Consider the following 14902-nt stretch of genomic DNA (forward strand, 5'->3'; position numbering starts at 1 on the left):
TTTTCCCACCAGTTGAAAGACACCAAGAAGCACCCGCCAACAGCCAGACCCACCCAAATGGCCATCTTGGTATCAGTAGGATCCTTCGTAATGTATAAGAAGAGAAAGAGGACATATCCGAGCAAAAGGAGGAGGAAGGCAGTGATGGATGGCACCAAGAAGCGGTTCCTTTCTTTGGCAGTGCATTGAGTGATAACCTGTAGGAGTGCAGAGAGAACGGCTACACCACTCAGTATTGTCACATTGGTCACAATGTCCAAGTGTGGCATTGCCACAATGGTGAGGATCGCTGCACCCATAGCCACCACGAACTCGAAGAACAGAACCTGAAGAAGAAGCAGAATTAGATCATTGAATATATTGAAGAAAAATACTTTGTTGTTTGAGCTTTTCTAGGTGCACATATTCTCCTCAAGCATTAGCTCAGTTTTACATTAAAAGGGTCATCATCGTAAACTTATACCTTTTTAGCTGCCCCCAAAAAAAAAAAAAAAGAAGAGCAGTTTAGAAATCTTTCTCACCAAAGCTGCAGTTTTTTTGGCCGGCAGCTTTGAGGTTTTGAAACATGCCTTCCAGAGGCTCTTTAGTAAGAGAAGCACACTGGAAGCGATGAGAGCACAGGCAATACACAGCAGAGCAACAGGTTTCTGCTCATCTGGGAGGGTCTTGGTGCCTTCATTGGACAAAGTGATGAGGAGGAGGAAAGACGTCTGAAACAGAGAAGGAAGTCAAGGCAAGACAGAAAGATATAAGTGCTTTATAGAATGTAAAAGGGAGTCAATACAGTGAAATAACATACTTTTATTTGAGATAATCTGGAAACTTTAACCACTACTTTACACCAGTGGATTTATGATGACCAGATTAATAGTCTTGATAAGGGACTGTTTGTTACTTATGAGGGGGAAGGGGTGGTGCAAAAAGGGAAGGCATGTCAAATAATTTTTTAAGCACTAGGACTTTTTTTTAAGGTTTTTAATTTTGGCTAAGGGGAGGGGCATACAGCTTTAAATGGTGATATATTGTATTTATTTTACCACCGAAGAAAAGTTTTAAAGAAAACATGCCTTCTTAACCCGTGGATTTTCAAATTTCCAATGGTCCTTGGACACCGTATGTGCAATGAACACTTCCATCAGGAAAAAAATTCAAAACATAAGGGAATTTGAGGTAAAAATAGTTTTATCTTATCAAAATCATGTTATTCTATGTCTCATTTTAACTTTGGCCAAAAATAAATGGTGTGCATGACCAGCATGCATGACAAGAGTGAAAAACCGAGGCTTTTCTTTAACTTCAGGATTTCATATTCAACTTTCAAACATTAAAGGGTAACTTTTATGGTGAAGGTGGTGAAGGGAGGTAAGGTAAATGGTGGAGGAAGGGTCATGTATTTTCTGCCAGTCACTCAGGGAGGCCCAAGCAAAATATTGATAGCTTTGGAGGGCTGCTGTCTGCCGTCCCACTAAATCAAGATTCAATTCAGATAATTTCCCCTATACAAGTCAGTATAAGTGAATATGTGTTTTTGTGCACAGCAGGTCAGTAAATAGAACAAAGAACAAACCTTGCTACACAGAGCCAACCCAAACACAATCACAGCGACCACACAGAGAGAAATGCACTTCAATAGTTTGATCATTTTCCATGGCGTCTGTTCATCTTCAATGATGGGGATCTCTCGGCAGGAATCCCACGGCCTCCTTAAAAGAACACACCAAAATGTAAGACTCCGTCCAACTGAGTACTTTAGTTCTGCACTTTTAAAGGACAATGACTTGTTGGGTAAGTAGCGAGGTATGAAGCAGGTTTCGTAACTAGATATGTTGGTAGGTAACACATAAGTTGCTTTTTTTATTTGTTATTTTTTATCTCATATAATATATACATATACTGAAACAAAGAAAGAGGGCAATAGATGTACAGATAGATATATCTATAGCTTGATAAATATGTCACTTTTTTATTTATTTATTTATTTGGATATCATCAAGGTATAGCATGCTACATTTTTGTGTTATTTGCTTATTTATTTATTTATTTAATGCCGCTCTGTTTGTAGATAAAGGAACTGTTCTGTCAAAAAACATTTTAACATAAATGTGTCTTTAGTCAGTTCAATAGCATGAACCACTGACTACAATCCAATCCAGCAAAGCCAAAAAGTGAAGCATAAAAAAGTGACTTTTCCACTGAATAACAATTAGTGTCAAAAAAGATGACTATGACCATGGGATGCCATATCCACCCTGCTCCACCTCACCCTCACTCATCTGGAAGACAAGAACACCTACGCCAGGATCCTGCTAATTGATTTTAGCTTGGCATTTAATACCATCTGAAACTGCAGCTGCTGAGAGTGAGCACTTACACCTGCAACTGGGTCCTGGACTTCCTCACAGAGAGAAAGCAGACTGTCAAAATCAACAGCAGGACATCCAGCACCATCACAGTGAGTACCGGATCACCACAGGGATGTGTTCTGAGCCCACTACTCTTTACCCTGCTGACACATGACTGTACTGCCAATCATAACACCAACCACATAATTAAATTTGCTGATGACACGACTGTTGTGGGCCTCATCACAAATGGAGATGAATCAGCATACAGGGATGAGGTGGAGACCCTGATGACTTGGTGCAATTCACACAACCGGAGGCTGAAGAGAACAGGCCTCTCCAAGACAGCTCTGACTGTGTTCTACCGCAGGACCATCGTGAGCATCCTCAGTTAGACTGCTGAATGCACAATAATCACTGGCTGTCTGCCCACTATGCACTTAATTTAAAACTAACTTTTAGCCCTTTGTATTTATTAAAGTATTATTAAATTATTTAGGGTATATTTATTTATTGCATTGCACTGTTCTCTTTTAAGTGTTTTAACTTCCGAAACAGTATTTCGTTTTTATGTACCTGCATAAGAATGACAAATAAAGTGAACCTAGTGAACCTGGATATGCACATATCAACTGAACATCATAATGTGTCACAGACATTAAACTCACTGGTTAAATAATTGTTTAAAAGACAGAATTGCTTTGGATAAAATTGTCAGAGTTCAATCAAACTTGATTGATTTAAGCTTAATGATAAATGTTCCTTCCATTCCAGCAATAATATTATCAGAATAGAGTTGTTGTGTTTTTTAATTAATCACCGTATGGAACAACAATGACTTCAGACACTTTTAGTAATTTTCAGAATGAAGAAGTTAAATATTGGTAATAAAGTAAGTAAAAACATTCATAATTGATTCCTGGCTTGAGTTATTAACTAATAAGTGATTTATATTGGTAAAAACAGTTATATAAAATAATAGAGATATGTCAGCTTTAATTAATAAAGTCTCTACTCACTTGGGTAAGCTCCTGTCGTCATCCATGTTTCTGATTAATGTGAACACTTCCCTTGACAGTTCCTATCCGTGTAACACTCTACTGAGCATCATGTTTTTTGTCTGCATCCAGATGTCATCAACATGCCAACAGAAGCACGATCATGTTTGGTAAATCAGTAAATGGTAACACCCCCAACATGCAGGTTGCTGCAGGTGAAAAGCCAAACAAGGAAAACGGAAACCAGGCTGAGCCAGGTATTCCTATAACACCTGAGGGCATATGGCACTCTTTAACCTGAAACACTGACTCCTATTGTTTTCTTGCAAAAATTAAAATTGTAATTTTTAGATTTAGATTTTTCTTTAGATTTTTTATTTTTTTTAACTTGTGGCTAGAAGCAGCTTTATCATTTTAAACTGTTTATACAATGAATACTCTGGCTTCAATGGGTTAACACATACAGTGTACAAGACAGTAAGCCTACTTATGGTTTTTACCACAGTGATTAGTCACATTAATTAGTGACAAAAACTCCTCACTTGCATTTTAAGAAATGTGAAACTCAAAGCAAACATGTTTCCAAAAACTACAGACATAATAACAGCATAATATGGATTAAGTTCCATTGAGTCAGACTTTGAAACATATTCTGGGACATATTTCTGCTTTTATAATGGCAGGTATGCCCTCTATAAAAAAGTGTGCCTGTTTTGATGGGTGAGTGTAATTCAAAAAATACACACAGGACACTTTTATGCATAATTATAGTCCACAAAACATTAACATTTGCATATTCATCACATGGAACATCCTCTTATTGTGATAAATGAAGGGTACATGTGGTTTTTACATATTTTACACATGTACAAAATCAATTTCTTAAAGGTTCATTCTTGACGCTGGAATTAACAATATGACCAAAAAAGTGTTGTTTATGGTAATCAGATTAAAGACATACAGTACTTTATTTTTTTGTTAGACATTTGCATCATATGAGTACAGATTAACAAAACAAATTGTGCTAATGTCATCATAAATTAGCTATCAAACAAATTACCAGCTGATATGTAGTTAACCGTAAGTCTGGAGTTCAAGGCAGGGGCCCATTCTGCCATGTTAAAATAAAAAGACTAACACCAATCAGAATTTTTTAAGGAATAAAATGAGCATCCTCAGGCTGAGAGCACTCCACCTATTACATGAGGTTTTGCAATTTCAGATCTATTGAGACTTTAATCCAATGCAACAGCTAAACAACAATTTGGTCATTTGGCATTTGACATGTGTTTTGTGACCAAGGCATTTTGTAACAACAACATATACATATACATATACATATTTGTGTTGCGCGCAGGTTTTGTAGCATGCAAAGTGCGAACATAATGCCTTAAGAAAGAATATTATGTAATGGCTGGGCTTTTCTTGAGTGGCATGGCACATAACAGTGTGGCTTTTCCATACCTTAAGTCAAACTGACATTTACCAGTAATTCGAAACCAAATAAATTACCACACCCGCTAATGACCAAACTTTGAGTTGACAAGAACCTGGTGATTGCTTTATCAGTGAATGACAAAGGCATAATGAACTAGAAATGCACTCGGAAAGCACAGACACCATCCGCATCTTCTTTCTGATCCACTCCAAAATATAATGGGTTCTTCCTTGGCCCATAACCCTCACAAAAATCAGGCCAGTACCTTTTCTGGAGAAGAGGCAATATAATGGGATGGTTGTAACAACACCGCTTTCACCAGGAAGGGATGACCTGTGAGCAGATGCGTAGCACCAAATTCTGGGCCCTGTACATAAGCAGTCTCTGTGGCGCCCCTGCCCTTCCTTTCTTCATCCCTGTCCCTCTCATGCACCTTTTGAGTTTGTTCAGTTTACCTTTTTTTTGTCTTTTCTCTTTTGGAAAAAAAATGATACAAAAAGTCATAGCAGGGTATTATGTCAAAAATAAACTCAAAAAAGTCTTTGTACAGTTTTGAAAAAAGAACTCCTAGTATACTATTGTCATAGTGTTGTCGTAGTCGTAGTATTGTATATTGAAAAACACGAATTGTACAGCATGTCAAAAAAACTGTTGCAAAAGTCATAGTATATTATGTGAAAAAAAAATCATAGTAGAGTATGTGAAAAAAAAAATCATAGTACAGTTTTGAATGCCTTTAAAGGCGTAAATAAAAATGTTCAAGGAGACCTCAACTGTCTCCAGCTTATAGAGGAGAGGTTTAAAGGTTGGAGGATTTTGTTTCAGTTCTCCAGTCAAGTCTATTTTAGAAGCTGACGTCTGACAGAAAATTATAAAAGCTGTAAGAAACACAAACAATAAAAATGGAAACACACCCAGATATGTACTCGAATGTGAGTCATGTGTTGATTAATACAGAGATGCGTACATCAAGCTATGATTCACGTAATAAGGGTTACACTCTATTAATGTGTCACATAGATGCAGTGAGAACAATGAGAAGACAAAGATAGGCATCTGCTTGAATTAACCAGCTGAGTAAATGAATGGGAAGTAAATAAAAACTTAAGTCAATTAAAAGGCAGGATTGGAAGCTCATTAAATACTTACTTACTACTACTACTACTACTACTACTACTAATAATAATAATAATCATGAAACATATTTTGTTTAAATGGCCCTTTTTTAATGAAAGTGCTTCTTAATTTAACACACCAATAATTTTGATCTGTAGTGTATGCTATAGTTAGTCAGTAGTCAGTGTTGATTTCGGCCCACGAACACCAGCCTGATGGGAGAAAGTCTTGTTCTTTTTTTATAGATCTTTGACCGGGTCCAAAATTTTCAGTCCAACCATACATGAAACTGCACAGTTTCTGTCCAAGCCTGAACCAAAGGCCGAACCCCAGCAGCAGTTTTGGGCCCAGACCCAATTGAAAACCCAACTGTAAAAAACGAAAAGCAAAATGTTGTTGTTTCACATGTGAGTTCCTCCCTTCGCACACATCACACTTGACCTGCTGCGCTTAGGCCTAACGAGCGAAATGGAGCCTTCGGATGTCAAGAAAAAAATAACCTCAGGAGAGTTTGAATTGGCCCAATCTCAAGGGAAGTCAGAGGTTTGGGCCAGCTTTAAATTAGTTGTCGATGGTGACAACATGTGTGTTGGCTTCGTCGAATATACCATTATAAATAAACACCCCGTTGTGACATAATGCCTCTTTAAGGCATTATTTTGCGTGTACGCAATGTTGTTCATACATTGTGTACAATAGCAAACATGCTTTGGAAGAAATACAATACTGTGCACAAGTTGATCATTGTGAACCTTAAAACCATAATGTAAACAGTGTGCACATCTAATTTAACATGTCTGTAAACTGATATAAAACACCCTGCTCAGCAAGCTTGATACAAAGAGATATGGATTCCTCGTGACATTTGAGAACAAAATAATTTCCTTTATCTTAAGTTGTTTATGAGTCACTTCAACATTCTTCATTCATTCTCTTTAGTGTCACATACTGAACTCTCTGCTGTTCAACACCCTGCTATTGTCCGACGTCGGAACATTCCAAACGTAATTGTACAGTGTATCTCATATATCTTATTGTATTGTTTCATTTCCGTCTGACTACACAGAGTGGTGTGTGATTCAGGCATCAAGGGTTGGCCTCAGTGAACTTATTGCCATCGCCAGTGGGTTTGGAGAATACATAACAAGCAATTCAAAATTATAAAGGACTGTAAGATTTTCTTCCAGATGAACTATGATTGATGGTACAGTTTAGATATATGACCACTTGCAGGGTTGAATTATTTTTTTAATATCACACTGCTGAAACAGTTGTTACGGTCAAATGATGCAATGGTGTGATGTGAAGTGTTTGAAGTGACATAGGAAAAACATTTATTTCATTTCGTTGTTGCGGAGAATTGTTCAGTCACATTATTAATAAACACACAACACACATACATAGTGTACTTAATTCTGAACTCACAATGTCCCAAATTATATAGTGTAAAGTATTACTTGAGAACTCTCTCTCTCTCTCTCTCTCTCTCTATATATATATATACTATATATATATACACACACATATATATGTGTGTGTGTGTGTGTGTGTGTGTGTGTATACATTAAGAATAAGACACTTTCTAGAGTCCCTTCTGCACTGTGATATGGTTGGGGGGTGTAGTTCAGAAGAAAGAAAATAGCTGTGACATGAAACTGCTCACAACAAGGTCTGTGGATTATCTTTAGTAAAATTTCTGGACATTGCTGTTGAGAGAAGGCAGACATCTCTATGGCCTCACACCAAAGCAGTCAAGTTAATTAAGACTGATGAGTGGCACCACAGGTAAGAGGAAGACATATGTATTTATATTAAAAATATGTTGTGTATGAGAGAAGTTACGTATAGACTTATTGAATCAACCTTTCACATTTGTTCCCTTACTAGTTGAAAGCAAACAGCAGCAAATGTTTCAGCTGTTTTCATCTGCTTTTTTAATGATTTTTTTGCGCTTTGAGCACCCTTCTGTTTGTGCACGGATGTCTGAAGTAAATTTACATTTTTTTTGCATTGTGAACCTGTGAACCTCTTTTGTGGCTGTCCAGCCCAGTTGCACTGGCCGTCCTTTCTTGGTGGACCGACGCACCCAAGATAAACTTTTTTGTTGCCCTAAGTCAGCACAGTTTCACAGCAGCCCTAAGACCCTAACTGCATCAGTCTCACACTGAGCCTCAAATTGAGTAGATCAGAGATGTGATTCACCTCTAAACCATTTATTGCCTTAAATAAAGTTTAAATCCTTTGACATACAGGTTTGCAGTGATCTTTTTCTGGAAGCTGGAGTTGATTCAGTCTATAGTAACTCAGCAAGCTCTGTTCATGTTCCAATGACACACAGTCTCTCTCTTGCATATCCTTTATTTGTTGTGATACCATAATGATAAAAAGTCTGAAAATTTTATTTTGGCAGGAACTAACAACCTGAGGCCCCTTCAGTTTTTGTGTGTAGTATATTGATGAATCAGTGCATCAAACCAGAAATGTCTTTTTGGATTTTTTAAGACACTGATATGCATCAGTGTGAGTGTCACTCATTTGTGTGTGGCTGTAACGTACAGTGAGAGCTTTTAGACATGTGAAACACATAGTGTCTCTGATGTGCTGTTGCTGCTCTCTAGTGGCAGATGTGTGAGCCTGTATGCAAATGACATTCATGTGTGTATCTTTGGAAGTTCAGTTATTCAGCTCCATATCTTAAATACACATTGTGTAAATAGTGTACTAAAACATTTTGTTGCATTTTTTTCTCCGTCTAAATGTTTTCACGGGAAAATCAATGATTTACAAGACATGAACTGACTTCAAAATATTCTCCCAACCTTGTATACCTGCATCTAACACTGTGTGTAATCATTAATCAAGAAAAAATGAAGAAATAAATCCACACTTTTAACAGCAACTCAGTTGGCAGAAAAGAGTGTTGGCACTGTAAATTTCTGCAAACAATGGTTGTATGTTAAACACTGTGGTTACCATGTGGTTAGGTTTATTAAGGTACAAAAAACGTTTAGGAAAATATCATTTTTTGGTTTAAAATACCCAGTTTTGGGGGCACAATCCCACAGGAAACACAGCAATGTCTCAGTAAAAAACAACCACTTTTCATGGCACTCTGGCAGAAAAAACAAAACAAAAACATGCCAATGATGATGATGTGTGGTGGACGCAGTGGTGTAAGGAAGTTATGATGGGCCCCAGTGCTTGCTATCTTCCATGTATTGTCTTGACACAAATAGAGACTTGACAGTGGACAAGATCCACATACATATTAACCAGCAATCATCATAGCAGTAAGAAATTAATCTTATTTAATTAAAAAGTTTTTATGGTGTATTTAAAGATTTTATAGCTTATATTAAAAAAAAGCATATAATTGTGTTTTAACCAGCTGCTGACTATTTAAAAAATAAAAGGAAAAAAGAAAACTATGACGCAGATGAGTTTGCCTTTTTGAGGAAATATATAGTAAATGGTACTGTTTTCAAATTAACAATTGATAGAAGTGAAGTGATATTCTTTCTTTTTTTTGGTCATTTATCTATATTTCCAAGGTTGCAATCTGAAACACTTGCAAGGGCCCGCTCTCTCTATAGGCCCCTCCACCCCAGGGGCCCCAGTGCAATCACACTACCTGCACTGTCTATATTTACGCCCCTGAATGACCCACTAAAAAACAACTGTTGGGGCGTCCGTGGCTTAGTGGTAGAGCAGGTGCCCCATGTACAAGGCTGTTGCCGCAGCGGCCCAGGTTTGACTCCAGCCTGTGGCCCTTTGCTGCATGTCACTCCCTCACTCTCTCCCCCTTTCACACTTGTCTGTCCTATCAAATAAAGGCTAAAAAATGCCCCCAAAATTATCTTTAAAAAAAAAAAACAACTGCTTTTGTTGTTTGTTGGTCTCAAATATTAGTCTATAATAATACTAGTTGTCTGCAGCTTGGCAGGAGTCTCCGTGATACACCATCACCTCCACCTCATAATGACAAAGTCAGCTTATGCATTATGTCACTTTAAAAATGCCTGACCAAGCAAGGTACACTCTGTCGGGCGAAACCGGGAGTTTTCCCGGTGGACTGGCCTGGCCTGGCCTGGCCTGGCCTGTTAAATGGCGAGCAGGCCTGTGATTGGCCTGCTGGCCTGCTTGTCATTTTTTTCCCAACAGGTAGGCCAGACCAATGCAATCACAGCGGCGCAGTGAGTGATGCGAGGAGAGGGATGAGGTGTGTGAGGTTGAACCACTTGTCAGTTGTCAAAAGACAAGACGTGATTGGTTTGCTTGGATTTACACCCGCCCCAACAGTCCTACGTTGTAAACACAGCCAGCATGGTGAGGAGGGGGTTTGTCAACTCGCGTCGCGTGTGTCTGTGTAGAGTCCGCTGGACATTTTATTATCCTATATGAATACAAGGGCAAATCAAGTAAGAAATCCACTGTTATACTGCATAAAGTATAAACTATAGTGTATGCAAAACAACTATAATTCTATGTTTGCTATGTAAAGGTGGAGGTGGTGTTGGTACCAGTCCTGCTGATGCTTCAGAAGGAGAGGCCAGTGCAGGGCAGTTGGCAGAAGGTACAGAAAAATATCTACAGTAGGGCATGTCATTGGTGCTACATAAGCTAGAGTTATTTACTGAGGTCAAGCCAGCCCTCACTTTGAAACATTTGGTCAAGCCAGCCCTCAAGTTGTTTTGTGGTGCACGCATATACTACACATTATGGCAAGAGTGAGAAAGGGCTGATTTCAAAGTAAAAGCAAGCTTCCAAAACGACCTCAGGGTGTCACCCAGGAAACATCACGTCAATCTGACGTAGCATTTCAGAATAAAAGCCCTCTCAACTGTCATATTTTACAGTGCATCATGTACATAGGATCATTTTATTTTATTTTTTTTAACTATCCATTATTACTCAACCTTTGCACTTCAGACTGTAGTAGTTATTTGCATATTCCTTGGGATTACATTACAAGAATGCTATTTATTCATTATTATTATTAGTCACCAGCCTGTAGCAAGTTGCAGACACATGAACACCAGGCGCTAGCAGCTGACATAAATAGCTCTTTCATGTAGTTGTAATAATAGCCTTCTTGGCACTACAGCTTTATTCTATAAAATGTAAGTGAATTTTGCTGTCTGTTGCGTTATTGTTATATCCCAGCCATAAACATAAAAGCTGTTGTATATTCCAACCCTGGATTTAGGTTGGGGTTCATTAGGGTTCCCTGGTATGATAATGTATGAAGACTGAAAAAAGGAATATACTGCATTGACCATTTGCCAATAGACATAGAGGGGTGTTAATTATTTACCTCTTTTACATGGTAATGACAATCTAGTTCATATTTTACTTCAAAATATTTGGTGGGTCATGACCTGAAAAATGTTGGAAGCCCTGTTAAGGTAGGATACGTCTCTTATCTGTCTAAGTTGACTTGACTTTGTCAATGAATGTTATTGAAATAAGTTCACATATGTTGAAGTTGCTGTTGGCCTATATTTTTACTCTTCACTGTTGCACTGAATACGGTATTGGCATATTATACTGACTGGCAATATAAGCTGGCTTCTAAATGGTTTGCTGACAAAATAATATAATCGTTTTTCACTTAATAACATAATACCTTAGCATTATTTCAGGAGTCATGTTGTGACGGTTGTACTGAGGGGCACATTTTGGTGAGAAGTTTCAGTGTGATTGTGGTGATTAGTTATATGGTGAATACCCATATGTGAAATGGAATAATGCTGTAACTACGGAGTGTCCCTGTGACACTGAAATGAGTGTTGTGGTGACTATTATGCCTATATTGGGGTGCATATTTGTTTTGCCTCAGCTAACATGTACAACTGTGTGTGTGCATGTGCATGTATGTGTGTGCGTGAACGTGCGTGTGCGGGCTGGGTGGCTTGTTTAAATGTGTGACTCCTGGCCTCAAAAATTCTCCCAGTCTGGCCCTGCTGTCTTCTCTCCGTTTAATGCATGTAAAATGTCCTGTTTGTGCGTGTGTGTGTGTGTGTGTGTGTGTGTGTGTGTGTATTTCGGGCCTGTGTGTATATGTATATGACAAACGGAGTGAAAACATTGAATTTCCCCCTTGGGGATTAATAAAGAACATATATTTTAATATAATGTTATATTATATTAATGTATATCTATCTATCTATCTAGATAGATATATATATATATAGCGGATCAGTCTGTCTACATGGCGCCAATGGTGAGCTGCTCCTGCTTGACACTAACTTTCCTTAATAAAAATTCACAGTATTTTCTAGTATTTTTAAAACTAGAACCTAGCCCTACTCAGACCCAGTAACTGGACCTGTCTGCCTGTAACTACAGTATACTGTATACCTTCAATATATCATGGACATGATCCTGTCTGCCTGCTGCATCTGCATTAGGGTTCTGTCCCTGTTTCCTGTATCCACCGTATGCTAACAAACTGTGCGGCCTCTTGACCAAAGAGTTGGTCCTTTAATTTGGACAGCTGCCCAGATTAAATAATACATTTGATGATATACAAAAGCACAGATATGTCAAGCTGTAGACTGGTTCTTGTGGCTTCAAAACAAAAGCATATAAGAACATGGCAACTCTGACAAAGTGGCAGGGAATGACACTGGGCCAGTTGATGAGGGAATGAGATGCAGGGAGCAGGGAAGGTCAAGTGACTGCAGGACTGGTGAGGAGAGGGGGAACAGGTGTGTAGATGGATGTGGCAGTCAGGTGAGGGGGGAAGGAAGGAAAGTCTGAGTGGATCTGGTGGATGGGTGGAAAATGGCAAAATGCACTGTAGACGCCTTATGGTTGTGAAATGAACATTCAATTCACAGGCAACAGCTCTGGTGGACGTTCCTGCAGTCAGCATGCCAAGTACTGTAAACGCTCCCTGAAAATTAGCAACACCTGTGGCATTGTGCTGTATGATCAAACTGCATCTTTTAGGGTGGCCTTTTATTGTGACCATGTTAGGGCACACCTGTGTAGTAGTGATGCTGTCAGCATCTTGATGTCACACCTGTCAGGTGGATGGATTATCTTGGAAAAGGGGAGGCACTCACTAACAGATCTTGTCAAATACAACCAAAATCTGAGAGAAAGGAGTCTTCTGTGTGCATACAAAAATCTTTAACCTCCAGAAAATACGTCCAGAAAATGGACGCAAAAATCATGTGTGTAAATTTGTGTTCAATGTATATATATACCTTCAATCCTGTCTGCCTATCCCTGTCCCCTAATTCACTGCATCATGAAAAGCAGTGCAGCCTCTGGACCAAAGAAGAGTCCGATAACAAAATGTTCCTGCTCACTTCCTGGGTTTTTTAGTTCAATGAGCTGTTGTTTCATTAGATAACACAGAATAACTCTGGAAGCATTATAGTGCCATTAAAAAACCCACAAAGCTGGTAACAACAACAAGCTGGTAAGCCGCACCCTGTAAGCTGAGGCCAAACTGAGGCGTTGTGCTCTATTAAATATTTTCACGAGATACATAAGCTAATTTAAAAAGATCTGAAGCCTGTGCGTGTGAGCAGCATTCTCTAACTTTACTGAACAAATAAACAGCATATAACTCAACTGGAAGGTGTTGTCTTGTACCTCTACACCCATGGAGCATTTCCAAGATGCAAATATCTTAATTAAAGGTATCACAGTCATTTCAGCGTGTGACTTATCCCACACCCTCAGATCTTAATTATAACTTAACTACATGCACAGCCCCTAACCTTACTGCAAAACAAGAGTTAACCCTAAAAGAACTAGCACACTCACACTTAGTAAGTACACAACTGTTCTAAGTCTTTCAGGATACGTTCAGGTCATGTTGTAAGTTTTTAAAGGCAGATTGTAACTCAAAAAATATGTTTTTTCAGGCCTCTGACTGCTGGGCATTAAAGTGACATAATGAGGCAGCTAACAATGTGACTACCTGGTTAAGATTCAAACACCATTTTTCATGTTTTAACCTCCTGAGACCTCACGTCCTCATATGGGGACATCACATTTCGGGTTTTCTGCACCTTATACTTCACTCTACTTAGAACTGTTGTCCTCGTTCGTGGACACTTTTTGTGCTATCTCTTGGTAGCAAAATCACATTAACTAATCCATGTAAAAACAAGATGGCGGCCATCTCTGCCAAATAAGTGTTTATTTATGATTAATAATGTTTGTAGTTTGATATGACAACCAATTTGACCAATTTTAGCAACAGTAACAAACTTATATAATCGTCTCCTTTAAGGACATTGGGACCAATCAGGTGTGACAGATGGACAACAGGACATTCCTCACTTGGAGTATGGATCGAGGGAAATTCATGCCGTGTTTTCTAAATGAATAATTCACAAGATTTTTAGTTTTGTTGCATTATTTGTAATTTAGTTGTTCAGGTGAACAGTTGTATACTTTATTACACACTTGTGACTATTAAGATAAACTCATCGTCCCCATGCAGTATGAGGCCATCTTTTTGTTCTACAAAGCTACTTCCTGTTCAAAGACAATGTTTAGTTTTTTATACTTATCAGGTTCTACTGATCCCAGATAGCTAGAAGACATTAAAATGCATACCAAACAGGAGCTGAGGTCTCAGGAGGTTAAATGTCCAGTGTGTAGGATTTAGGGGGATATATTGGCAGAAATTGAATATGATATAATAAGTTTTCTTTATAGTATCATTACCAGAAAATAAGAATTGTTGTGTTTTCGTTACCTTGGAATGAACCGTTTATCTACATACAGCAGGTCCTTGTCTACAGAGGTCACCATGTTGCACCATGTTTCCACAGTAGCGCATAACAGATTAACCAAACACTGGCTCTAGATAGGTTCATTGGCATTTTCACGTCACCCACCTTAGTTATCAGCCCCTCTGTAATGTGAAACTGCTTTATGTAGTGTTTTTACTGTTTTAATCACCTGGTCTGTGTGTTTTGGAGAGGAAGAGACCTCTGCGGATAACTCAAGGGGAGCACACATTAGCAGCGGCTAGGCTA

The sequence above is a fragment of the Epinephelus fuscoguttatus genome, linkage group LG17, assembly GCF_011397635.1.
Source record: "Epinephelus fuscoguttatus linkage group LG17, E.fuscoguttatus.final_Chr_v1".
Lineage (NCBI taxonomy): Eukaryota > Metazoa > Chordata > Actinopteri > Perciformes > Serranidae > Epinephelus > Epinephelus fuscoguttatus.